The 27887-nt window shown below is 42.8% G+C and overlaps 1 long non-coding RNA gene and 1 pseudogene across 1 annotated transcript in view; both read left to right on the forward strand.

The window, feature by feature from the left end:
- Positions 1–2011, forward strand: part of LOC137452728 (uncharacterized) — a 29843-nt pseudogene extending 27832 nt beyond the window's left edge.
- A 13232-nt stretch (positions 2012–15243) lies between these two features.
- Positions 15244–27887, forward strand: part of LOC137452722 (uncharacterized) — a 30858-nt gene continuing 18214 nt past the window's right edge. The window contains exon 1 of the long non-coding RNA XR_010990159.1: positions 15244–15476. This is a non-coding gene — a long non-coding RNA (uncharacterized lncRNA). The remainder of the gene's footprint in view (positions 15477–27887) is intronic.

Here is a 27887-nt window from a genome sequence, read left to right on the forward strand (position 1 = left end):
AGCTGGTGGGCTTTGAGCTAGGCGCTGACGAAACAGTACAGTTCTTCCTGCCTCTCCCTTGGGTTTCTCCTGCCTAGCACAAGACAGGCAGAAACTTAATTACCCTTGATACTTCCACCAATCATTTAAATTTGGATGATACCAAACCTGAGTCCCAACTTATAATTGGGGGGGAAAGGGTTAAAAGGCAAAGAAACAGATTAGGCAAGGTGTTGAAAAACATCTTCGGTCATCATAAATACTGTAACATCATCTACTATTCCTTTTGTTAATTGAGAACCTCAAGGATTATTAGGCACATAGGGAATAAGAATTGATTCCTCAGATTCCTGACTGTAGGAAAAAAACCCAACAGCCTACTTTGCAAATTCCTGAGATTCTTGGAATAGACTGTAGGAACAGCAGTGAAAATGCTTACTATGTGACTGCATAACTATATTAAAAGCTATAATAAGGGCCAATGGTTTGTGTTTGTCTTTTTGCATTTCTGCCAAAGATCATTTTTCACTCCAAGGACATTACTGAAAAAAAGCTGACTATGAATGTTAAGTTCCTATGGCTACTGCTGGGAGGAACAGGCAGAGTAAGAAATACAGAGTTCATAGCAATCAGTTGATGCCTTGGCTGTTACTCCTACAGAAAATTAAGGAATTTTGTAGTAGGATGCATGCATCATCCTATCACTCTTTCATAACACTGCTTGACTGACCAAGAACTTGTTCCAATAAACAGATTTTATGTTGCTTACCTTCCCATTATACAGAGATCTGTTATGACTTACATGAATTTCCCAGATGTCAAATATCATGTTAATAAATTACTATTCTACTGCCCACAGGTCAGCACTTGTGAGCTTTTTTAGAGCTGATTCAATTTCTTACTTTAAAGCCTATGTAGCTGATCAAGTAGTTTCTGTTACTCCTGAACTGCCCCAAAAGATTCAGTATGTACCAGATGAGTCATCAGTGAAAATGAAGGAAGTTCACGACTGATTAACATTACACAATGGAGCACAAACTGTATTGAACACTTCAGTAATTTGTATTAATGAAGGACCCTGATACCTGAGTTGATAAAGGACTGGTCCTAGGCAGATTTTGTAGAGGCGATGTGCGTACTTTTAGTTGTCCTGACATATATCACAGAGCTAAGCCTTGTATTTCCAGAGCTGGAATTTGACACTGCAATTGTACAGGTGTTAGTAAATCACTGCCTGTCATCTTCAGAGAGAAGTAAAGGTGACAGCCACCATGGGATGGGGAACAGCCTACTGTGCATTACATATAGTGAATGCAGACTGCATTGGAAACTGATTAAATGGTGCTGGGAGAACTTCCCATTCTCCTCTTTTACCAAGAATGATAAATCTATATAAAAGATGTCATGAGACATTCGAGTCTGCAGTATCAGCAATTAAAGCAGGGTACCCATGTACCCTGTCTAACAAAGCTAAAAATCTGTTTGGAGCATTGCAAGTTTGCATACATGGATACCAGGTTGACAGGAGACAACTAGGGCTGGCTGGAAGAGTGTCCTGTGGGGAATAAAGGACATTGTGGTGCTCAAAGCCTGAAAATGGGATTAACCACCCTTGGAAAATACTTGCATAGTTAAAAAAAAACACACCTCAAAGCACAACAACAATAAATCTCAAGTGGCCATACAGAGTTGTTACTGTGTGTTCTTTGTGCAACTGAAAGTTCTGGAAAGTCCCCTCACACAAATACTGAAACATTCTGGTATGTCTTGGCCTGAGAGTGAAATACCTCTTTCTGCCGTTTAACTCACATCTACTTGGTGAAATACAGGACAGAGCTCCTCCTTTGGCACCACCACTTTCCTCCTCGCGTGCTCAGCTCAGCTCAAAATCCTCGGGCAGCTGGATCTGGGGAGCTGGTTCACGGGCAGAGAGATGTGCGAGGCGGGCCACAGGCCGCACGGCCGCTCAGGAGACACAGCAGGGACGATTCCCACTGAACTGAGCGATCCGGGACGCAATGGATTGCGATAAGGCAGACAGGGTGCTGCTCTCAAAAAAGCACAGCGACTAACGTGACATCGAGTCCATCGCGTTTCCCTCCCTCCTCCCCGTCGGCTGTGCCTGGCCTGTCCGTCGCACCCACTTCCCACCGCTGCGGAGGCTTCGCCCTCAGGCCTGGTTTTAAGCCGCGGGGTAGGCCTGAGATGGGGCGGGAGGGGGGAGTGCTGAGGCTCTCATTTCTTCTCCCCTTTCTTCTCTCCTTTCTTCTCCCCTTTCTTCTCTCCTTTCTTCTCCCCTTTCTTCTCTCCTTTCTTCTCCCCTTTCTTCTCTCCTTTCTTCTCCCCTTTCTTCTCCCCTTTCTGCTCTCCTTACTTCTCCCCTTTCTCCGGCCGGTGTGAGGGACGGAGAGGGCAACGATGAAGGGACAGTCAGGGGAAAGGAGAGGCATCCCCTTTACCGGAGGAGAGAGCGGAGCGCGCCCCTCTTCCCGCCAAAGCCCTGTGGGGATGCTGTGCCGCCCCCGCGCACTGCCTGGAGCAATGCGGAGGCAGGGCCGGGCCGGAGCGCGGGCTGATCCCTGCGGAGATGGTGAAACTGGTTAATGGGAGATCCGCAAGGCGGGCAATAGCCCTCTGTGCCCCGTCCCTCGGAGCAGCGGTGGCAGGAGGGCATGGGGCAGCCCCGGGCCCTCTGCCCAGCCCCTCGGCTTCCCTGAGCTGGCCGGGCCCTCCTCCTGGCAGGCCTGGAGCCCTCCATTCCATTTGCAAAACTCACAGAGAAAGACGAGAACAGATGTAATTCAATCCCCAGACCATGTTTCACCTCTGTGCCTTCCCCTGTCTGTGATGCTCCTGGAGCAGGTTTCTCAGAGGTAAGTCTGAGAAGATGTGCCCAGCCACCCTCCTGCATTTCCAGGTGGCTTGCAGGTTCTTTCTGGGAGCCAGGATTTTCACTTCACGAATTCTGTGGCTGTGTCAGTGTGCTGGCTGCCTTGGTGCAGGCTGGCAGCCTCGACAGAAACAGGGCACTGCCAACAGGGCACTGGCTTCTGGCTGCAGGTGGGTGCCATGACTGGGATCACACAAGCTCTGGTGACCCGGTGTGGCAGGCACCTGTCCCCAGCTACAAGGAAAACAGCAGGATGTTTTAAGAGACACTGCTGAAGTGTGCTGTAATAATTTGTCCTAAGAAAGAATGGCTTTGATGGGCCAAGAGTAGGGAGCTACTTTGATGTGGATGTGGTTAGGCTAATTCAAATCTGTGAATAAAACCAGGCCCAGCAAGAGAGAAGCTGCAAACAGTGTGAGATGAGGAGAGGTAGCTGCTTCTTACTAAATGAGTTCCTATAAACAAGTAATTGTCATCTGTTTTCTGCTGCTTTCCTACAGAGAGGAAAACATAACAATGTTATGGTACAAAGCAAAGTGTTGCTAGACCGAGTTGAAGGTTTGATTGCAAGCTTTGTGCTGCTGATTGGCACGGCCAAAAAAAAATACGCTCAGAGCTGTGTTGGCAAAACCCACACAACTGATGATTTACAGTCCAGATTCAGCCTCCCAGAACAATTTACTTGGCTTGCAACCTCATCCCTAACATTTCTTTCCTGCAGACCTCTTGGATATGTGCATGTGCCCACTTTATGCTATGGAAAGGTATACTCATTTGGCAAAGCCACATAATGACATGGACATGAGTGTTACTCATGCGTGTCTGGACTGTGTTCAGTGTGCTGGAGATGTCCATGCTAAGGGAAGACTGGCTTTTAGCCAGTCATGGGAGAGCTTTATGTTGATTTTCAGTGATAGAGACAAGTAATTTCACTATTTGTTTTAGCAAAAAGACCTGGTAAAGCATCTTGTGTCTGAATGTATATTGTGAGTCTACCTTTGTCTTTGGGTTTCAGCTCTCCTATCAGCCCAGCTGCAGACACCTGTTTAGTTCTTTTTGGGAAAGCAGTAGAAATCAAAGGTGACTTAGGAAAACTGGTAGCTAAACCAGTCAATTCTGTGCTGCTGGCTGTAAAAGATTAGTGTGTCTCAGCTATTACACTGCTTGGGCACAATATGTGCCTGTGAAGAATAAGAACAAGCCTCAGCTGATGGACATTCATGTCTTAGACATGGGACAGGTTAGCCCAATTACTAGAATTATCTCAAAAAATGCCAAATCTTTGAGGCACTGTGGAGACTGAATTGCTTTCTTGCCTCCCAAACTAGTTATGTCAAATGATGGGTAAGGTTCTCTGTGGGGAGCAAACTTCGACTCCTGCAGTGCCTGCTGTGTCTAGAAGCCTGCAATCTCAATTATTTTATTCCTGTGCTGCTGATGGCAATGAGGGTGCTCTGTGTGGGTGCAGGAAGACTTCAATTGCCTTTACCTTGTAGATATAAATAAGCACTGCTTTGGGGCTGCTGTCACCTACACTAAGCTTTCTGCAGGCCAGCAAGAACAGGGAATGGCTGTGATACTATCTTCTCTCACCTTGGCCCACATCCTGCCTCCCAACCCAGGTCAAAGGATCTGCTGAAGATTTAGCAGGCCAGTCTTACACTGGTTGTGGAGACATTTTATGGAGAAATTATTTTTGTGGGTTCCTTTTTCACCCACTGTTGTGCTCCTACTAAAGATGACTTGCAGCCATCAGCAGGTCCCAAAGCTGTGAGTGTAATGCTTTCCACCCATTCCAAGTCTCAGCATGGAAAAGTTTAGCAGTGTGGTCTTCTAGAGTTACCATGGTGTCTGTGAGACATGGATGAATTTTCTGACTTCCTTTTCAATTAGGCCAAAATCTGCCTGCGAGATTTCGACCCTACTTTATGTGTCAAAGACTTTGTGTAATGCTTGAGGAGCTGGCAGCAGTGTAATGGAATGTCTAAACTGAAAAGGATCTGTATTTCTGTTCTGCTTTTTGTATTTTTGGGTGCATATGATTGCTTGCCTCATTTGTGTGAAAAGAACCCTTCACTCTCAGCTGAAGTAAAACATGAGCACACATTTACGTGGCCATGCCCACTTGGCAGTAGGAAGTTCAGCTTCCTCCCTTGGACACTGCCATGGTAGCTGCCTGCAGGCCCTCAAGGTGGCACCTGGGGAGCAGTATCTTCCAACCCTGGTGCATGGTGGTTAGGAAGGCAGGACAAAGATGGCTTATGGCACCCTGCTCACATGGGGTTGTAGTATACTGGAGATACAGGGTGCAATTTAGCAGTATTTATTTTCCATTAGGTGAGTGCGGCAACGGGAACATGATCATTGTTCTCTGCCTGACAGACTGTCATCGCTGTGTGTCACCAGCTTGTCTTTTACCCATTCTGATAAAAAAAACAAATAATTATTTCCAGAACTTTATCAAAGGTGTTTCTTAAGGGTGAATAACTTTCTGTCATTCACCCTTCCTGTACCTGCTCCTCGCACAATTAAAACAAATGTATCTGGACATTTGTACTGGAAAATAATATGTTGAGCAAATCAGAGCTGACCTGGACTGACACATACTAGTTGGAAAATCTCTGCTGAGGGATTTTTCCGTGCAGATATCAGGCATTTTGACTTCTCTTTGCAGTACTGCCTCCACTGTGTCAGTCCCATGCACTGACTTTCAAGGTATAGGACTCAGACAATGCTAAACCTTAGCAGTCTAGAAGATAGTAGAGGGCAGAAGTGCTAGTCAAGTGATTACAAAAAATCTTGACATATTCTACTGAAAATGCACATGAGATTCATAGTCTTTGTCCTTCTCTTCAAGGCTGTAAACAACCCTGCCCACACATCTTTCTGCCTACAAGTCCACATGCTGTTTATGCCAGTCTTTTCTTTCAACTGCTTCTTTTGTGTGTCTCCCACTCAGGGCTTTTTGTTGGGATTCCTTCCCATCCCAGGGCTTCCAACATCTGTGATATGTAAGTATATATATTACATACTGTTAAAGTTTATGTATTGTCATAGGCATATATGTGATCTCTCTTTCAATTGTTCCATAATACTGACATCTTTCTCTTTGCTTTCTTTGTGACACATGAATTTATCCCTAATCTAGTTACAGTGTTTTGTAGATCTGGAAAAAGGATTATGTTTATTTTTCCCCAATTTAAAGTCTTTGACACTGTTTCCCGTGGAATTCTCATGATAAAAATGGCTGGGTGTGGCTTGGATGAGCATACACTCTGCTGGATAGAACACTGACTGGACAGGTGGGCCCAAAGGGTAGTGGTCAATGGAGTTAAATCCAGCTGGTGGCTGGTCACAAGTGTTGTTCCTCAAGGCTCGGTATTAGGAGCACTTCTGTTTTACATCTTTATCAGTCATCTTTATGAGGAGTTAGAGTGCACCATTAGCAAATTTTCAGATGACACCAAGTTAGGTGGGAGTGTTTATCAGCTTGAGGGTAGGGAGGCTTTACAGAGAGACTCATTGGATCAGTGGACTGAGGTCAGTGGTATGTGCTTCAACAAGGCTGGGTCCTGATCTTGGGCCACAATAACCCCACGCAATGCTACATTCCTGGGGAAGTGTGGCTGGAAAGTTGTATGACAGAAAGAAACCTTGGGATTCAAACTGATGAGCAATATGGTTTAGTGGTGAACTTGGTATCATTGTATCATAGTATCAGTCAGGGTTGGAAGGGTAGAGTGTGATTCTGTGATTCTGTCATGTATACTTAAATTGACACGTGCATGCTGATAAGGCATAACAGATACAAGTGAGTTGCTTGCAGTCCCTGAACTGCAAGGAAGGACAGCTACCAGTAGCCTGAAGGTAAAAAAAAAACTCCTTAGTCTACCTGTCAGGGAAAGTCCTTAACAGATGTTTCAAAGCTGTGTGCAACATTCTTGTAGTACAGAAAACATACTGGCAAGTGCTCCAGGAGGAATTTATAGAGTAAGAAACCTGAGTGCAGGGATCTGTGGAGCACTCTGCCAGAGATGTGCTGATGATGGTGATACTGGCAGGGCACACTGGCAGGGAGACTACCAAGAGGATATCTAGTGTATCAGCATTTCCCCACGTACACTTTGAGTGTGAAACTGGAAGGACTACTCACTGCTCACTAGGTTTTGGGTTTTTTTTCTGTTGTGGGGGAGCAAAGTGATCTGGTTAGGCAACACTTTCACCTGATGTTATACGAACCTGACACAAACTGACAAAGAGTTTATCACTAAAAAGTACTTCCTCTTACTAATCTTTTCCTCTACCAGTTTAGTAACACTTCATATGTAATTATCTTTCCTGTTTGACCTAGACAGTCAGTTGTCTTTATGGCTGGAAAAAGTCATTGCTTTTTCATTTGCATAAGCCTCTTAAATGTAGTGAGACAAGGAGCCAGAAGAACCAGTGAAATAGCTAAAGGATATCTGGTTTTGGAGCATGAAGTTCACTGGGAGGATGGCAGTCTTCCTTTAAGGGCACTGAGAAGTGCCCCCAACACTGTGTTAGGGAGGATATTGTGGGTTTAGCTTTTGCAGACCCATAGTTGATTTTATTTTTCTGTGAAATGAGTGCCATGCGGGAATTTGGAGCTGTGCTCCTTTGCATCAGTGCCCTCAAAATTGTTAGTAGACTCTTAAAATTACAGCTTGGTGTTGGTCCCTTTAATTTACATTTCTCCCCTGCCATCATGCTTTACTATAGTTTCACAGGGAGGTTGTGCTTGCACAGTCTTTGTTTAAATGTCAGTTTTCCGTGAAAAATAATTTTAGGGTTGCAAAGTGAAGCATCCGGAATTAGAAAACCTAAGATTAAATCAACAAATTCTTCTTTCCAGAATATGAGTCTCCTTCTGCTGTCCCTATGTGTAAAGCATACTCTGACTCCGTGGGGAAAGATGTACATCCTTGTGGCGCTGCAGTGAGTCACTGTCAGAAGGAACTCTGCACAGGTTGCCCAAAAACTCGACATCTGGGTTTTTGTATTTTTATAGGGTAGAGAAATTAGAATGAATGGAAATTAATTCAAGAAACTACATCATGGAAGTTGTGTCCTTCTTTTGGGGAAGGTAGAGAAAATTCTGGGGCAGGTAAAATGGTCCTCTGCAGTGTTTGCAGAGAATGTTCTGCAGCAGTGTTTGCAGAAGATGTTACGCAGCAGTGTTTGCAGAGGACATTGTACAGCAGCATGTGTTTGCAGAGGATGTTACACAGCAGTGCTTGCAGAGGATATTGTGCAGCAGTGAGTGTTTGCAGAGGACATTGTGCACCTGTGTTTGTGAAGGACCTTGTGCAGCAGTGTGTGTCTGCAGAGGATGTTGTGCAGCAGTGCATGCTGTGTTTCTGTTACAGGGTGGTTTCTGTAGTGATGTGACATGCTGCATCTTGGCCCAGTCCAGTCACAGTGGTGCATGTTGCCAAAGCTGTGCCATATAGCAAGGTAAAGGCTCAGGTTTGTACCTGTTGGTTCTCTGCCCCCTGCACTCAATTGAAATGTTTCATCTTCCACTATGGCTTAAGAACAGTTTCACTTACCCTAATGGCTGAAAGGCAGTAAGGTAAGAAATGTAAAGAGTAGTTATCTAACAGCAGCCAAGCTGCTGAGCTGGGCTGTTGGGAAGGTCGGTCCCCTTGCATGTGCCAAAAAGGAGACCAGAAAGCCCTTCACAGTACTAAACAGTATTACTGTATGATTTGAAAGGATTTAAACTTCCTGCAGGCTCAGGCAATGGAAAAAAGGAAATCCACAACCCACCTGATCAGAGCCATCAGGCATATCAGTTTCTGCAAGGGTAGTCAGAAGAGATTGAAATTTGACTTCTTCCTGGAGGTTCCTACTATCTCTTAATGTATAAATTTATCTCCAGTGGAGTAGCAGAGCTGAGCTTCAGTACTCCCACCAAGAGGTTCCCGCAGTTTGAAAAGCCAATACCTCTGGAGCCGATACTAATGTGCATATTTCACTGTGGTGCAAAGCAGAAAGCAGTTTGCCAAAGGATGCGTGGCTTGTCATACTGTTCTGCAAGTAGTAAAGGGAAAATATACAGGTTCTCATAACAGCATTTGTTTTCTCTTCATCTTGCTCCCTGAGCTAATCAGAGATTGCCTGGAAGGCTCCATATTTCAGTGACATTTCAGTAGCTAAACAAATCTCTCTTCAGGACTTGCCTTTGAGGAAAGCATAAACATTGGATCATGAAGTTACTTTGTGTACCTTATAGATAACGCTGTTTTGCCAGTATTTAAAATGCTGGCCTGAGAGGTGGCAGATGGAGCCAGCCATTTCAGAGTGGCAGGAAGTCTGTCCACCCAAAAACTGAAACAGCCAGAGGAGGTAACTGCCACCATGCCTGCTGCTGGTGCTGAATGAATCTGATATTAAAGATCTTACATTTTGATATGGGTGGATAACTCACATGATGCTACCACTTTACTAATGCTGCAGAGAGCACACTCTGTGCCTCTCTTTTCCAACTGTGCAGTAGGGTTGTTTTGTACTTTATCAGCTTGTTGTGAGCTATAATTCAGTCTTTGTGTGAAGAGCTCTGAGAGCCCCTTGGAATAAAGGAAGAAATGCCAGGTATTAGAAGTACCTGTGTGAATTACTTTATCACACCATCACACTTCCAGGTTAGTCATAGGCTATGGGCTATGCCTAATATTTTGGAGAGCAAGATACACTGTCCCTGGGAATGCAGAGGGTATGAGGTCTGTGTGCTTTTCTTGCTCAAAGTATTTCTGGAAACTCTAGTTAGTCAGTGATTGGTATTGTCAGCTTGTCTTTATACTGATGTACCTGAAAGCATTCATTTTTGGTATGGATAATTCTCTTTCATCAGGTTTTTCTATAATCAACATTGTTTTAAATACATTTCCTGCTTCTTACTTGTAATGTCAGTCCATTTGCCTCTGGATGCCAGAACCCTGAGGTAAATGGTAGGTCTCAGCTATGAGCTGTGGTTATGTGACCAGTTCAAGCTAGTTCAGGCCCATGCTTGTCGTGAAGAGTGGTAATCATCTCATGTTTCTGGAAGTGTTTCTGTCTCTCCTTTGATAAGAAACTAGTATTTGTCCACATAAACTAAACCAGGAAACTCATCTAATTTCCTTCCCCACAATCTTTTACTTTCTCTTCTGTCTCCTTTTCATCTCCCCTTGTTTTGCCTTGCCACAGCTTTCTTTATTCTTCCTCTTTCTGGCAGATCAGTGATCTAGCTCACTGTGTATCTGCATGGGCTCTTACACCAAGGTGTAGTGAGAGTATTTAGTGATGTGGAGGTGAGCAGGGCCATCCCATTCAGCATAGGCATAGGTTACATTAATGTGTTTGTGGCATCTCAGACAAAATCATTATACGACTAATGCTTTTTCATCCCTGATCTCTGTAGAAGCAGCAGAAAGCTGAAGGAAGGAAGTGCTATCACTGGGATAGGAATAAAGAGGTTCTTGCTTTTGAAATGTGGAAGATGCAGGAGTTTCCAGACTGCTGTGGAACACACTTACTAGTTTAGCCCTGGCTTTTGTCTGACTGCAAAGACAAGCCTAAGAGGAGAGTCCCTAGGCTCAGCTCGGATGATTGTGATGGTGTGAGGGTCAGCAGACATTTTAAAACAAGATAATTTGTTGTATCCAATGCTCATTGACAGGCTTCTTCAGGTTTCAACTTGAAAGGCAAAGTTGCCTCCTTCCAGGACAAGGCAATGACAAAGGGAAGTGTTGCACAGGAGAACATTAAATAGCACCTAGAAGTAATGGCTGGAGCCTAATTGTGGCTTTGAAGGATGACACTGCTTCCAGATTATTTATTCAGTTTTTGGTGCTAGGTGGGTAGGTGTGCATATGTTATGAAAGAAGAAATCAAGGATTGAGGGGAAATGAGGGGACTACCACACAGTCATTAAGGAAAACTGAGTAATTACAGATCTTGCTGCCCATGAAATGCTGAAACATTTCATGGGCCCAAACTGGAGCACCCAGGGTTATGCTGAAACCAGTGGAGTAAGTAAGAGCAGCTAAGTGTGTTGAGGGTGTTTACATACCAGAATGCTATGTATATACAGCTCTTAGAAGAGCAGGACTGTTTTCGGAGTGGAAGAGCTGTGCAGAAGCTAGACTCAATTAAGAAGAGTAATACTTGTGCTGCCTGTCTTTCCTGATGAGCTCTGCTATGTTGTAAGCAGCCTTCAAAGGGAGACATTGTACCTTATATATAGGACTTTAAAAGCTTCAGTGGTCTGGAGGGATCAATTGGAAGCATACAACAGAGAACAATCTCGCAGTGCCAGGGAGTTGGAATGCATCAGCAAACAACTGTTTTCTCACTCTCTGAAATTACAAAATGCCCACAAATTTTGGGAGAGATTGTTAAATGATCCCTAACAGAGTAGTTGCTTCTGTAGCTAGACAATTTGCTCACCTAATGATGATAAAGGCATACAGAAATCAAGTCCTCGGTTACATGTCTTAATTTTTCTCAGCTAAAACACAGCAGCACAGGCTTTTGCCTCAGAACTACCATTGGTACAAGAACTTCAGTGACAGGGAGATGTCTATCCCTTGGGGTATTCATCCCAAATATTTAAGTTCATTAAAAAAAAAAGGAGCATATTTAGCCCACCTCAGTTCCTCTTGTTCTCTGGTCATAAGAGCTATACTGTGTGATTGGAAACAAACGCTTGAAATTCTGCATAATGCTTAAACAGCTAATTGACCTGACACTCTGGACTTCCCGTGTGCCTTGCTGAGCTATGCTTTTGAATTATTTACCGAAAGAATGGTAATAAACCATAAAATATTAATCAGGCTCTCTACAGAACGTAAGTTGGAGGGTTTTATTTAAGTTGCAAGTGTGTTAATTTCTCAGACAATCAGTGTAACTCTGTCAACGCAACCAAATCGGGTTTGCGACTCTGCCGTCTTTGATCTCAAGGAAGCTTTTTGTTGATGTAGTACAGTTGTATTACAGCATTCCGGCATTAATGGTGCTCCTGCTGCACTGGGATGGAGCCTGCTGTGTCTGCAGAGAAAGTGTTGAGTTTAATAATGTAAATAGAAGAACATAAAGCCAGTCATACCTGGTCCATACTAGTAGTCCATAGAGGTCAATATCCTGACTTCATCAGTGGTCACAGTTAAGTGCTACTTAGGCTAAAGCTAAGTCTGGTGACCTTGCAAGTGACTGGACAATGTAAATGGCTTGTGGCCATAAATTAAAAACATTCTCTCCTCTATAGAGAGGATTGTGTTTTGTGGAGGAGCTGAGCATCCTTTCATGTGTTTTCCTGTTAAGGAAAAAGCTGTTTTGATTATGATCCCAAATGAATTGATCATTGAAACCCTGTACCAAATGGGAGTTTACCAGAATGTCAGCATTTAATTCCTGAATGCATGTACAGCTCCTGTTGCACAGAGAGATAGTAGTCAGCTTCTGGGTTTGAAATAAAAGCTGGATTCTAAGAGCAATTTTGGAGAAATCAGTGCTTATTGATTGTTGGAAAAAAGTGCCTTTCAGTCCCAGCCTCTGAGCAGTCTGGTGTTGTCCAAAAGTATTAAAGATAGATCCTTGTAATTTTACTTCTTGTGTGAATTCCCAACAACAACTGAGAGGAATACTTGTATGTGTTTAGTTAATGGAGAATGCTATTAAAGGAAGTCTGACCAGCCTTATGTTTTCCCCTTTCTCTGTAGAAGTTTGAGAAGAGTTTATTCTCTTTCTGAGCAAGATAACTGATCTTATGTATAACAGGCATAATAACCTCAAAAATTACTACTCTGTTTAGGAGGCTGGATCAACAATCCTTAGTAAGCATCTCCTAGGACTCTTGAAGCTGAATGACACTGAAGAATATTGAAAGTAATTCTGCTTTTATTTAGTTTGTTTATTATCCATGCCCTTTATGTATGTTTCCTTTCAGCTTTCATTTTTGTATTGTCACATGCTTTGCCTGTGCTCTGTTCCCTGCTCGTTCTTTCTCAGATGCCATAGAAACAGAGCTAGGGGAACATCAGGAACGCCGGTGAGAGTTTGAAGTCCCAATATTCTGTGAATGCCACCCCATTCTTGGCTGGCTAATATTAATTGAAGCCATCACAATCTCATAGCTTTCAGTTGCCCTGAAGAGATGAGCAGCTGGCTCTGGCTGCAGTTAGATAAGACAGTAATGAAGCTATGGAGAAGGAGTGCTGAGATGGAAACACTCTTCCCCAATAACAATCACTCCCATTGAATGCAAGCCTTAGGGTCCTCTTAGCCTGTACTGCACAATCAATAGCTGTGGAGGTGAAAAATGTTAATTGTCATCTGCGGCTGGCAAGGAGATTGTGCTGGATCCTATTAATGTAAAACTGGCCAGTGTGACTGATGTAGTTCTTCAGATACAGACTGGAACTATTGTAAGTGTTAATATATAGGAGTAATTCGTCATGGAATGAAATGAAAGACTGAAAAGTGCACAAATCTTTGAATATGCAAAAATTTGCAAGAGAGGGAGACTGATTAACCGGACTGTATAGCCATTAAAATTGGGATAAAAAGTTATTGTGATGGAAGAACCAGCTTAGAGGGAGATTAGTGATGGAGCTTCTGAAGGATCAGTTCTGGGACCAATCCAATTTATAGTTTTCCTTAGGATATTGATACAAAATGAAATTTATGCTGATGAATTTCTGGTGGCCCAGAGGAGGGAAATACCATCAGATGACCATCTGGGATATGGTACAGAAAGAACAAATGACTTTAAATGATCTCAGTGTGAGGAACAGGTTGATTTTTAATATTTCAAAGTTTTAAGATCGTGTGTACAATAGTTAACCAGAGATTCTGGGACATGCTTCAAGTTCATGAGTTGGAAATGACAAAGGAGGAGAAAGATGCAGGATATCAGTGAGCTATCAGTGTTATAGAACCATAAAAAATGTAAGAGCAATCTTAGGACTTGTATCAAGCAAGTGACAGAAAAAATAAAGTGCTAGCAGTAATGTACAAGGCATGCCTGGGTAGAGTTCTGAGCAAGCCCATTCAGGAGAGAAGAATTAAAGCAGAACAGATGATGATGGGGATGGAGAATTTAGAATACAAAGGAGATTAATAGAGTTCATTTGGTTTAGCCTCTGTAAGCCAAGGGTGAGAGGGCAGAGATTCTGGAAACCCACTGAGGAGTATGGGGAATGCAGATGTGAGAATAAAAAGAGGAAGGGAAGGGAAGGAAAGGGAAGGGAAGGAAAGGGAAGGGAAGGAAAGGGAAGGGAAGGGAAGGAAGGGAAAGGAAGGGGGAAGGGGAAAAGGGAAAGGGAAGGGGAAGGGGGAAGGGGAAAAGGGAAAGGGAAAGGGAAGGGGGAAGGGGAAAAGGGAAGGGGAAGGGGGAAGGGGAAAAGGGAAAGGGAAGGGGAAGGGGGAAGGGGAAAAGGGAAAGGGAAGGGGAAAAGGGAAGGGGGGAAGGGAAAAGGGAAGGAAAGGGAAAAGGGAAGGGGAAGGGAAGGAAAAAGGGAAGGGAAGGGAAAAGGGAAGGGAAAAGGAAAGGGGAAGGGAAAAGGGAAAGGGGAAGGGAAAGGGGAAGGGAAAAGGGAAGGGAAAAGGGAAGGAAAAAGGGAAAAGGGAAGGGGAAAGGGAAGGGAAAAGGGAAAGGGAAGGGAAAAGGGAAGGGGAAAAGGGAAGGCGAAGGGAAAAGGGAAGGGAAAAGGGAAGGGGAAAAGGGAAGGCGAAGGGAAAAGGGAAGGGAAAAGGGAAAGGGAAGGGAAGGGGAAGGGAGAAGGGAAGGGGAAAGGGAAGGAAAAAGGGAAGGGAAGGGGAAAGGGAAGGAAAAAGGGAAGGGAAGGGAAAAGGGAAGGGGAAAAGGGAAGGGAGGGGAAAAGGGAAGGGAAGGGAAAAGGGAAGGGAAAAGGGAAGGGAAAAGGGAAAGGGAAGGAAAAAGGGAAGGGAAAAGGGAAAGGGAAGGGAAGGGGAAGGGAGAAGGGAAGGGAAAAGGGAAGGGAGAAGGGAAGGGAAAAGGGAAGGGAAAAGGGAAGGGGAAAAGGGAAGGGGAAAAGGGAAGGGAAAAGGGAAGGGAAAAGGGAAAGGGAAGGGAAGTGGAAGGGAGAAGGGAAGGGGAAAGGGAAGGAAAATGGGAAGGGAAGGGAAAAGGGAAGGGGAAAAGGGAAGGGAAGGGAAAAGGGAAGGGAAAAGGGAAAGGGGAAGGGAAGGGAAAAGGGAAAAGGGAAGGGAAAAAGATAACTTCTTTCTAATTTCCAGACTTCTGACAATCAGAACAGTGACATTCTGAGAGGGTCTTTCCAATGGACTTTTGGGATAAGAAACACAAATTAACTTGTGATGGACTCTGATCAGTTTATGAAAAGGCTCTACTATATGTTTCTTACAATAACAGGGGTCTCTAACAGCTTTTTTATCTCTCTCCTGACTATATAAGGTCAAATAAGCTTTTCCAACAGCAGTGGAACCAGTGAAACCAGGTTTTCTAGAGGTCTTGGTGCAGGACTCTTCTGTAAACCCTTTTGTCTGAAAAGAGGCTACTTGCTGCCTGTTGCTCGGGAGTGGCACCACTGCATTTCTCTGCCTGGCTGGTTTCACAATACTGGTAAGAAACCTATACTGTCTGTTGGGTTTGGTTGGAACTGGTCAACAGGTTTTTGTAAGAGAAGTGTAACAGTATGAAGATATTGGCTCATTTCCTTCAAAAACTAGACCAAAACCCCAAAGCTGTTAGGGGAATAGATTTCTTATGTTAGGGGTGACTCAGCTGGAAGGTTTAAGCACTACCAGACCCAATTTGCTTTCCAGTAGAATAAACACCTCATTGCTCTGACAGACTCTCTGGTAATGGGCAATTGCGTAAGCAGCCTACTGCTCCCCACTGGAGTCCTTGTTCTGTCAACCTGGTTTGCTCTTTGGATGCACAGGAAGAAACAAATGATTCCATAATGAAGCTGAGCAGCTTACTTTCTTGGCAGAGGAGTGGTACTGGTTGTTCTCTGGCTCACACTTTATCTGCAGGGCTAAGAAACAGAAAATCCAGGAAATACAGGGTGGAAGGAAAAGGAATTAATAAGTTACTGTACTTGACTCAAGTTATTACTTACAAGCAAAGTTGCCCAGAAGCTGGCTGCATTTTCATTCTAAATGAAAAATAACTCCTTTAAAATCCTGATTTTTGAATTTGTCTTCTCTTAGTCCCCTTTAATTTACAAACAACTGGTTGCAATTTGCGTTCATGTGGGACTAGCCTAAATCCCAGAAAGGGACTGGCTTTTAAATAAAGTCTCTAGTATTTTTCAAATCTCCTGGACCTTAAACCAAAGGAACCAGATGGAGAACACGTTGATTGAAAAGCACAGACATTGAACTGTTGAATCTTAAAAACATCTTATTTGTGCCTTTTCAGTTTGCTGCTCAACCTGTCTCCCTACCTCCTTATCCCTGTGGCAAACACGCTTAACCATGAACTCATAAATGTAGCTGTTATGTGCAAGAGAAAGTATGGAAGGAGGGAGTGGTTGAAGAAAGTGTTTGAAGGGACCTAAATGTATTCTTTTGTTGATGTAACTGTTGAGTATGGGAACGGTACATGAATGTCAAGTTACAACCAAAAGAATGTAGGTGGAAAACCAAATGAGTTTGGTAGGAGTGGTTGTGAATAAAAGCTGTATGTGCCTGGTGTGGAGGTTACCAAGCTTCCTGAGGTCTTGTTTAGTCAGATCTTTATAATCTGGGAATATAACTGATCACCTGTGTCCTGAGCAGGCAATGCCATGGTGCATACAGCACACAGAAATGCTGTATGTGGGACGGGTAGTGCTGGTTGTGATTTAGAGCAAAACAAGTATTGCTGCTCACACAGCAAAGGTGCTGTGTGGACAGAGATGATGTGCCTGTTTTGTACTGCCTCTGTCTGGAAGGCCTGTTCCTTCTCCTCTGACTTCATTGCTGCAGGAGCAAGGAGCAACAGCTTCCTTTTTGAGGACGATAAGAATTACTAACAAATATCACCAGGTATTTCTGATGTTTAATTCTGCCTGTCCTGTTTACACAGTAGTCCAAGCAGCTTTGAAATGCTAAGCAGCAACAGCATTCCTTTTAATTATTATTTTCTGACATTCCCTTAGAATCATGTTGGTGTGCAGCAGTCTAGTTGTGGAAGAATTTCTAGGAGATACTGAGAAATTCTTTACAGGCACATCAGAACCTCACTGGTTCCAGTTGATGTCAATCTGGTGTGGTCTGTATGCCTCTAGCTACGGCAACCTCAAACTCCTTAATTTTAGTACATTTAATAAGAGCTCCAGTTCTTGCATAAGCTTTGTGGCCACATTCCATCCTTACATACAAGCTCCCCCAGTAATGTGTTTTAATCAAAGCCTCTTCTCAAAAAAACCCCCCCCAAAAAAGTGGTCATTTTTCTTTCCAAGATAATTGCCTACATGTAGGCTGTAAAATGTCACATTACCATACAAAGACCCTTTAAGAAAACACGGAGCCCTGTTGGAAGCACATTCTGTTAAGGAATTCAGATGTCTTCCAAGTTTAATAACATTTAAACCTAGTTCTGGGAGTCTGAGAATGCTTTAGCAGTGCCCATCTTACAAGTCCTGAATTGAGATGGAAGTAGAACACCCTTGTCAGGAGGGCTTCGTCTCTGTGTCTGAGAAGCCTGAGATGTGACAAAGTTAAATGGCCTGGTCAAAGTGCTGTGACAGTGCTGGGTAGAGCTGGATTTGGGATAATGCTTGCAAATTCTGTGGTTTTGAAGAGACATTCCTTCCTGCTGACTTCTCAGCATTCCTCTGTCTTTCTAGAAGGACTCTGCATGGAAATAAACTATTCTTTTCAAGTTCATTTGTTCCTGCCACTGGGCACTATCTGCTGCCAGAACCTTCCTGGTCACATAATTATCCCCGCAGCTGCCAGCAGTGTGTTGCAGGGGATTATGCAGCAGGAGCAGATGAGCAGCTAAACAGATCCTGTTTTCCTGTAGATGGTATCAGAAAGGAAGAAGGGCAAAGAGTAAAAGAGGCGAATACCATGGAAAGAGGCATAGCTGCTCCTGAGTGCAAATGTCTTTTACTGGTTTCTAGTTGATGGCTGCAGTCCTGTAGATGCAGCTCGGAATTGGAATTAACTCTCCAGAGCTGTAAATGAACATTTATTAGAGCTCTTTTGCAATAAAATAGGATGTCCTCATCCATTTTAAAACTGGATGAGTCAAACCCCAGAAAAAGGAATGAAGAAGATTATCCATCCTTTGGCAGACATATAGGCAGGAAGTTAATTAATAAGGCTTGTAATTTTTATAATTCTTTGATAGTGTCCTTCAAACTCCTGTAGGGATTAATCAGTGAAAGGCCTGTAGTGCTATTGCTTGGGAGCCTTATGAAACACTTTTACTGGGGGTTCACTAGCCAAGAGGAAATGTCCAGACATGAATACTTCATCAGCAAGATGTGAATACTGTGCTCTTGGTTTTGATTCTGCTTGTGAGGTTTCAGTCTGAGGTCAATATTTTTCAGGTCAGAAACTAACATTAAACCTACATTCATATTTTGAGAAGTCTGCTGCAAGGAATTCTTAACCACTACTATGTGGAAGCCCTTCACATATATTTAGAGACTAGCACTAGGTACCCAGGTTTTGTTATTATTGGCACAAATAATATTTTCCCCACTGTCTACTCTAGTTAATGATGCCTTTACTTGAAAAATTGCCATTTGGCCAGATTTAGGGTTGGAGAAATAACCTACTACACTGGCCTGGACAACTCAAGGACATTAGGGCTTCCAGCTGTTGAGAGCTTCAACTCTAGAAGATGGCTCTCCATGAATGAATAAACAACCCACCAGGAATACCAGTATCACATGTGCTGTGTGAGATCCCCTTTAATAAGTTTCTTAGGGTATGTACACACTCCTCAACAGAGTGAGATGTACAGTTCATGACGCAACGGCACTACCCTGGACCAAGAAGTGGTATAGATCTCTGCTCTGCTTAATAAAAGCTAGTATGGTAAAATCAGCCTGCAAGGCTCCCAAGACCCAGAGACATGTCTGCAAACATATGAGGGAAACTTAACTTGCCAGACATACTTGTGCCAGAGCTCTGTCTTGTGGGGCAAGTAGTGTGGCCTAGGAGGAGCTGTGGAAGGAAAATGCGAATCAGGTGTGCATCTGGGTCCTTTGGGTGTACCTCAGCCAAGATATGTTTACACTGCCCTGACATGAGTGACATGTTCAGAGATGGATCCAAGCTAGGATTAAACTGCCTCAATTTGCCATTGGTCCAGTGCAGCAGGGAGCCCAGCATAAGCTCATTTCCTTCAGCTCCTTAGCTGGGTTTTGCTCCCATTCTGACCTCTGCTCTGTGAGATCAATACTGCATGCTGTGCTCAAGGTAGCTAATTTAATGCTGGACATACTTCTGTGCTGTACAGTAGTCAGTGGGATGGCTGTATACTCAGCGTGGCAAGAATACCTTTCTCTTGTCATTCTTCATGCTGAGATCTTTCCATGAGAACAGTACTTGCCACAAAGAGGAGGCAACCAGAGCTCTCCTGTGGTTCATCAGGAGCAACTGGCCCTGCCATGCCCACATCCTATCTGATAGGTTGAGGTATTCTTAGTGTTTCCTGTCTGATTTCCTTCACTACTTCCTGCTCCCGTGCTGTACCTGGTGTGAGGTACTGCTGAGACCTCTGGTGCAGAAGGCCAGTACTGTAAGATACCCAGCGCAGTTTGGGGCATTATCAGCCACTGTGCTTGACCTCAACCCCTTTTATGGTTAGAATCTCTGCTTCTCATCCCTGTTTGTTTGAGCCTAGCAGTGTGAAGGTTGATCTAGCTAAGAAATCTTTCCACTGGGAAATGACATATTTGACAAGTGAATTATATCTGAAAATGAAGGGTCAGTCCCCAGCGAGATCCCTTTGAACACAAGTAGTGACATGGAAGGTGCTCTCCACAGCAGTCTCACAGCCAGTTGTGGTTTCTGTGCTGGAATTGTTTATCAAATTGAACCATTGCATTTATGGTTGGATGTGATAATCTTTCAGGTCTTTTCCAACCCAAATGATTCTCTAATATGCACAATAGACTCTATTGGTGATTGCTGCCTTTGGCTTGAGGAATATAGTGAAGATAGTAGCGGTGGGAGCTAGGACACAATGCAGTCTAGCAGTCCCAGGTTCAAGGAATGGTTTGAAAGGCATCTGTGGACAGAGTGCTCTGAAGCTTTTTGAACTGGAGCTGTCCCTCCTGCTCACTCCAAGGTTAAAAGCTAGAAAGGACCTAGCTAGGAGGTTAAAAGCTATTGTGTAAGAACTTCCCTCTTCTCTGCCTTTTCACAGGCTGGCAGACAGCAGATGCACTAATATTTTACTTTGCAAGAATTAGTGCTTAAAAAGAAAAAAGACAACGAAGCAGATGGCAACATCTGCTGTATTGACAAAGTGCAGTTTGCAAAGACCACACTCCTCTGTGTGTGGTATCACATGCATGGTCAAGTAGAGAACTTGGAGTGTAATAGAGCAGAAGCAGCCACATACACCACACATTAAGTGCAGAAGCACTTTCTCAGTAAGCCCAATGGAAGCTTCCAAACTGATTTCCAAACTGCTATGTGAGATATAAATATTCTGTGTGCCAATGGCTTGACATACTGTTAAAGCAGAATTCCCCTCTGTCCTGTCCCCCAGCTGTTCTGACAGCTTAACAGTTAAGAGTCATATCTAAACAGAATTTATATAATATGAGCTAAAAATAACAACATTTATTTTGCTAGAAGTAACAAAATAAATCCAGGACTCTAATGGGAATTCTAAAAGAAACACCTGTTGGAGAAAGAGATTTTCAACCAAACAGATTAGCTAAGTTTCTTTTTGCAGACAGCTTTCCTTGAGGGAAAAAAGAAATTAAAATGATTGAACATTTTTTTTCCAAGCAATAAAATGGTTTTAGAGAGTTCTTTCCAGTCCCTGGATCTGCCTGTTGAACTTGATGGTACCTGTACTACGGAAGTGGGGAGGTCACCATGCCTCACAGAAGGTGTAGACTTCTGGAGAGTTCAGTCTCCAGGGTAGAATGTAGGCAGGAGTCATGGACTTGTTTAAGAAGATGTGGCTTGATGTTGTGTTGAGATAAAGCAAAATACTGTGCTTCAGCTTTGTGGATTTGAAGCTAAGGTTTCACTCTGAGAATGCTGAAAGGTTTAATATTTTCATCTTTGGCAGCGGGGGGGAAGCAGGAATATTCTAAGTCTGGCAATTCTGAAAGCCCCAGTTCTCCATGGAAAAAAACCCTTCCAAATGGCATTATGTTTATAGAAAATTATCCAAAGAAGAAGCAATGTTCTTTCAAGCCTTTACTGCAGCAGGAAACTCTTCTGTTTGCTTGTGTTCAAGTGAGCGAGAGATGAGCTTAAGGTCTTTCAACCTTCAGAAAGTGTTTCTGCAACTTTGACAAAAGCCCTGTGGGGATACCTCTAGAACTAATAGACAGGTCTTAAAAAACACTCTGGCAATTTTGCATCCCTTCTGAAAAAAGAAAAATAGGAAAAAGGCAGCCTGTAACCAGGCTTTGTCTGCATGGGATGAAATCTTGTAGACACTGATGGAGTGCCAACAGAGTAACCCAAGCCCAGTGGGGCTCTTTTCTCAGCACAAAGCTTCTTTCAGAGAGCTATTATTTCTGTTTGAGAATATTGCACTCTGGCAATGAAATCTTCATGTGTTTTATGCGTTCTGCTGTTTGTCAGTGGAAGTGCTTTATCAGATGTTTGTCACCCGGCAGGACTCATACCAGTTCTCTTCTAAGTGGCTAATGCTATCACCTTTCAGCCTGCCACTGGCAAACTCACAATCCCCTATTACTGTCAGTGTTGGGGGTATGCTGAAGGATTAAAAGCTCTTTCTTGTTCCATCAATGGAAGAATTAACCTTTTGATCTGCTTTGCAGCATTCAGAACCCTGGGTTGTTTGTTTCATGTTAATGAAATTCAATCTTTGTGCAACAGCAGAGGCTTCTTAAGTCTTACAATTCTTCAACAGAAGCTGGGAATGGAAACCTGATCTCACAACTATGGTCTGGAGCCTGGTTGTCAAGGTCATTCGGTGTTTCCTGAACAGAGAGAAACTGCAGGGGAAGAATATAAACTGTCTATTTTATTTTTGACCTTTTATGTGATAGAAAGGATTTTTCTCCTCTCATCTTTGCTATTAGGTCTGTAACAGTTCTATGAACAGCTTCTTGGCCAACAATTGTCTCGAAGCAGCCCTGTGCAAAGGTCTTCTGTTCTTAATTCTGTATTGCAGAGTAGCTGGGAAGTCTGTGCTGAATTCATTATAGTAGAAATTGTCCTAGATATTTCTAAGCTGTGTATGAATTTGGTTCAGATCTGTATATCAGGAATGTGTATAGGGTAGGATTACTGGTAGCTTTCCTGAAGGATACTGATGGACAGTCTTTAGGCCAAGAGCTGAGGATGACACAATGGAAGAGTGATAATGACACTAGATTCCTTCACTGATCATAAGAATAGTAGAGGTGGGTGGGACACACTCCATTTGCTAGTGTAGGGTTATTTTCTAAAGCACAGTTTGCAGTACTGAGGAAGAGACTTTGGTTTGGTGTTTGCATCAGTTTTCCACATCCACTGTCCTTGTATGGATCCCTTTCACTGGAGACGTAGTTTTTATGTCTTCAGAACACGTGTCTCATTGCTTGAAGCGGATCAACTCTTAGATGGAGAATGCACTACACTTCTAGGATGGGGTCTCACAAACCCTTTTGATTCCTTTTGTATTTTTGACAGGCTGTTCAGTAGGCAACTTGCAGTTTGTGCACTCAGAAACCCTTGTGCTTGTAATAAAATTCCTGAGATGAAGCTCTCACAGATACAGTTCAGATAATCCCAGAAGAATTCAGCAGCTTTTTTGGAACTTCCTTTGGCTGTCAGCCTGGTGCAGACAGGTGGGTTAGTGGGCACGTGTGTGCAAGGCAGAGGGAGAGAGGGAGGAACATAGGTTTTAATGTGATGCTAGGTGTTGTGAGTTCTAGGCGGGCTGGCAATGCTGAGAGATTAGCTTTCATCCCAGTGTACTGGCACTTGCCGTTCAGGCTCTAAGCACAAATACAGGGGCACAGCACAGAATAAAATGCTCTGAATAACAGCAAGACATGAATAGGATTGCTTTTGTGTCTACACCAACATGCAGAAAGACTCAGTCTGTGCCTTACAATTCAAAGTGTAATAAATTCTGCAGAGGTGAGTATGATTTATCCTAATACCCCTTGTGGACAGACAGAAATTGAGGCCACAAAGAGGAAAAGTGACTTGCTCAAGATGATGCAGCAGTTCTTCAGCAGAGCTGGGAATAAAAACCTGATCTCACAAAGATGGTTTGGAGTCTGAATGTCAACAGTGGCCTCACCTGAACAGAAAGAAACTGAAAGAAGGGAAGATACACCATTTCCCATTCAGGTCTGAGCTGTGTTTTTTTGATGTGGCCCTAGGCAGTCTGATCTAGTTGGTGGTGTCCCTTACTGCTGAGGAGTTGGACAAGATGACGTTTGAGGATCCCTTCCAACCCAATGCAGCCCGTGAAGCTGTGAATTATTCCCTTGGAATGTTCTTGGCTTATTTTCATTTCACAAGATTATACTATCTGTCTCAAAACTTCTACATAAACTTTGTGTTTCTGCTGTGTCTTCTTCATGAGGTATCCCCTCACTTTTGTCCCTTTTGGAGAGTTTGCTTAGCACTGTTCTCACAGAATCTGTCAAGTCTGTCAGATACTGTACTAATAGTTTTTCCCAGCAATATGCAGTGGAAGTTGCTGCCTGGGTTCATGGTTTTAAGACTGCTATTTTATTTCCTACAAAGAGCAGCAACAAGAGTAGCTTCCTCATGACCATCTTAAATCTTCTGAATGGACCAAATCCCAATAGATGCCTGTAAGTTCTGCCTACCAATTTTTTATTGCTTTCAAGGTGGATTTTCAAAACATTTTTACCATCTTGTATTCCTATGTTGTATATAGGAAGGAGAACCAGGCTGGTTTGCATTTCATATAGATGTCTAGGGCAATCTTAGGTGTTTTGTGAGATATGGATGGGGAAATACACATTCTGTAAACTTGACAGTGCTGAATCCTATGCGAGGGTTAGTCTGGGAGCAAGTATTTATGATCTGCATGATCTCACCTCGGTCTGTTGCTGTTATTTCATATTTACAGTCTAGACTAAACAACTTAATAGTTTTTATGCAGTTTGTCTTTTAAAACCAGCTATGAATCATATATTCTAGACATAATATTGATCATGGAAGCTTCAGCATTGGCATTATACTTTCTAATGAAGCTAGCCTAGTTTGTTTCTGGTCTGGAATATTATAGATAAAGCAAGCCAATGGTATACATTTAGATTGAACATCCCCTTTCTCCTTCCCTTGCCTTTCCCCTTCCTCCTGGTAAGAAATCATATAGTTACTGCAGTGTCTATCAATCAAGATATGAAAGTAATTTTTGTTTTCCTTCTAAATAAGATACATTTGTGAGATCTGTTTTTTTCCCCCTCAGCAGCTTATCTCTTCTGTGATCAATTAGCAAATGCAGTTTTAACTACCAGGTGATATTTCATGGGTGCTGAGATTTTTGGAGAAAAAGTCTTGTAATTGCCATGAGAGTTAGTTTGTTATTTTATGATCCAGCCATAATTGCCTCCTAATGCCTCATCCCACAGAGGAGCTGATACACATGAGCCTAGCGTATTGTTTGAAATATGCTACCACTGGGTTTTCTATCCTGTCCCCTCTCCTTTTACAAGTTCTAGGTTCCTGTGCTTTGCTCTTGGCCATTGGAATCATGCTGAAATGTCTGGGGTTTGGTTTGCTTTTTTCCCCCACTTTTTGGCATGGTTGGTTTGTTTCAACCAAAGAGGAGCAGGCAATTCATTTTGAAGTTTTTGGTTTTTACTAGGCAACTCCACCTGCTTGAACTACATGGTACTAAAGAATGGCTTAATATTTCATTTCAGCAGTGAACTGCTGCTTAAATATTTCATTTTATTTTTGACTGCATGCAGCAGGTATTAGGTTTTTTTCTAGGTATTTCACGGACCCAAGGTGAGAGTACTGTAATGCACATCTGCTGAGGGGGGGTTGTTCAACTATGACTTACTGGCTTTTAAGAATGACTTCTGTGCTCATTGTGCTAATTTCATATTTATATTCAGTATCTCTGAATGTTAATGATAATGGTTTGCTAACCAAGTCAAATCATGAAGATAACAAGGGGCATTTTTATCTTGCTCTCCTGATTTTTGCTTAGTTTCCCCCCCTCCAGGGTAAGCCAGAGGATTTTTATAGGTAATTTTGATCCTAATCTGAAAATGTCTCACAAAATAATTTCTCCAAAACACAAAGTACTTAGCATTGATAGCTAAACTCTTAAAGTTATCTTCTTAGTCTTTGTGTGTGGTTCCATATGGAGAAGCCCTATTTTATGTTACCCAAAAGCTTCTTACTTTCATAACGCCTTCTGGGTGCAGTTTCTCCCATCTAAGTATTGTTATGTGCACTCCTCACTAGCAGCATTTTAGACTCACTCATTTACATTAAAGGAGGAGGTCTCTAAGACTCTGGGTTTAAAAAAAATCCATGTTTGGTTTAAGTTTTAAAATTGCATCTTTGTGACAAATTGATGATCAGCAAACCTTCTGTCACCTAGGAGTGAAGTATTCTTACAACCAGGGAGCTGATTGCATCTGAGACATTTTACAGCATTTACTGGCATAGCCATTTGTTCAGGGGTCTGTGTTTAACAATGTCATTGTCTTGCTGAGGTCACCCAGTGCCTTCCTCATTATATTACAATCAGGACATCTTGAAATCTGTTTCATATTATCTCTTGCAGCAACAAACATCCCTGATTTGCTTGTCACTAGAGTTTGTTTCCTCAAAGGCTCTAGAGTTGTGAATAGCCTTGGTTTTTTAATATGTCATTTTTGTCTTTATAGTGTGATTGGCTGGAGACATTTGTTTAAAGTCACTCAAACTTCTAACCTCTGTGACTTTTTCCCCAGTTACAGAGTCCTTCTTTGCCAAATAGGTGAGCTGCCTGGGATTTTCCTGGTATCAGTGTTTTTGATGCTATCTTCATGTTTTTAATCTGTTGGAGTAAGTCTGGATCATTCTGTAGTCATCCTGCACTTTGCTGCAACCCACAGTGATGTACTGGGAGGTCCTCAGGCAGGACCCCTCTCCAATCAGAGAAACAAAATGGGACAAAAATTGAGAAAAGAAATGCCAAATGCTAGTACATGTGAGGTTAGAATTAAGCCCTGCTGATTACCTGAGAAATGATGGAGCTTTCTTGCATGCAGACAATGGAATTGGTTTTGTGAATCACTATGTATAGCACAGCTGTGAAGTTTTATTTACATGGAATCTGTGAGCACTGAGAGGGGAAAAAAGGTGTTTATTAACAGGAACTGTTCAAGTTCATTGGTATCTAGTGTTTTGGAACAACGATTTGGTTAATCACAATTGATAAAGACCATCAAAAGTATCCAGAAGGCTGGAAGGAAAATATTTGGCACGAATTGATAATGACTGTAGTTGTAATTAAACACAAATCCGCCTTCAAGTGACAGTTAAATGGATATGTGGCAAAAGCTGTCCAAGATGTGCTTTGTATCCTCTTCAGGATAGCTCACATGAATGAAGAATTTGCTTTCCTTAACTAAATACGGTTTCAGATGCTTTCAGATGAGAAGTGCAAGCTGCTTTGTTACGCATTTGTGGGCTTGCAAGTCACTTACTGTCAGATTTCTTTGGGAAGTTCAAACTGGAGGTGTGTAAAGCTTCTAGTGAAGACTAAATCTAGGTAATTGGTTTGGGTAAATCAGCAGAGCTGATTTGACTTCAGTGAAAAATCTTGCTGTTTGGGTCTGATTCTCAATGGTGCCCTTGTGGTTGCAGAATGCTGCCTTTCCATGATAGCAATGTTTTTTCCCCTGTTAAATGCAAGGCTGAGGAGAATTAAGTCCCAGCTTCCAGTTGCATTTGGAAAATGGGACCAGCAGTGGGAGACAGCTTTAAAATATATTACAGAGTAAAATACTATAATGCACTCTTCATGTATTTTTCATCACCTTCCTTGTACGTGTGAATAGTCACACTGAGGCACAACTATATTTAATCCTTGTTTAAGTATGCTTCTGTCAACATAAGCATGGACAAGACAATAAAACATCACCCGGGAGCGGAAGCAATTGTAGACTCAGTTACATCAGCTCCTGCCTTTCAGGGCACATAAACCTGAGCAGTGCTGCAGTTGCTGGGACCTGGCCAGTGGGCTTTTGCTTTGTAAGGCAATGTCCTTTCCTGGCCGAAAGTCAGCTAACAAAGCAGCCTCTCACTCCTGGGAGGGCAGAACCCTGTGGGTGGCCACGGGCAGAGGAAAGTGTGATTCCCACTGCAGCTTTGCTAAAATGGGACACGAATAGGGTGACTCTGGACCTGTGTTTTGGCTGAAACAGAGATCCTCAGAGATCTGTTTCTGTTGCTATGGAACAGTTGTAAAAGATCCTCAATCTCATGTACAGTCATTATAAATCTCATAAAGAATATTTGACTGTGGCTTTGTTCTTTGTGTTCTCCTCTATGAAACAGCACAGAAAACCATTACCTGGTGAATAAGAAATTAGCAAAACCAGAATTTCACAGTTCTGAGAGAGGTTTGAATTGCTGGTCTAATGATGATGCATTTATACAGACCTCTCACAAATCCTGACTGATGTCATTAAGTGACATCATAGTGGAACATTTTACAATGCTATTTGAAACGTTGTAAAATCCCAAACTAGCAGTGCACTAGCTGAGATTAAACCCTTGAGACATCCAGTCTATTTTTTTTCCCCACTGTGGGGAAAAGATCCCTTCAGCTCTGTTTGTGACTCCCTTCTCTTTGTGAGGATAACATTTTCCCTAGCCCACCATGAGATGG

Source organism: Melanerpes formicivorus, unplaced genomic scaffold (assembly GCF_026170545.1).
Source record: "Melanerpes formicivorus ecotype bairdi unplaced genomic scaffold, bMelFor1.0.p_v2 SCAF_58, whole genome shotgun sequence".
In the NCBI taxonomy this organism is placed as follows: Eukaryota; Metazoa; Chordata; class Aves; order Piciformes; family Picidae; genus Melanerpes; species Melanerpes formicivorus.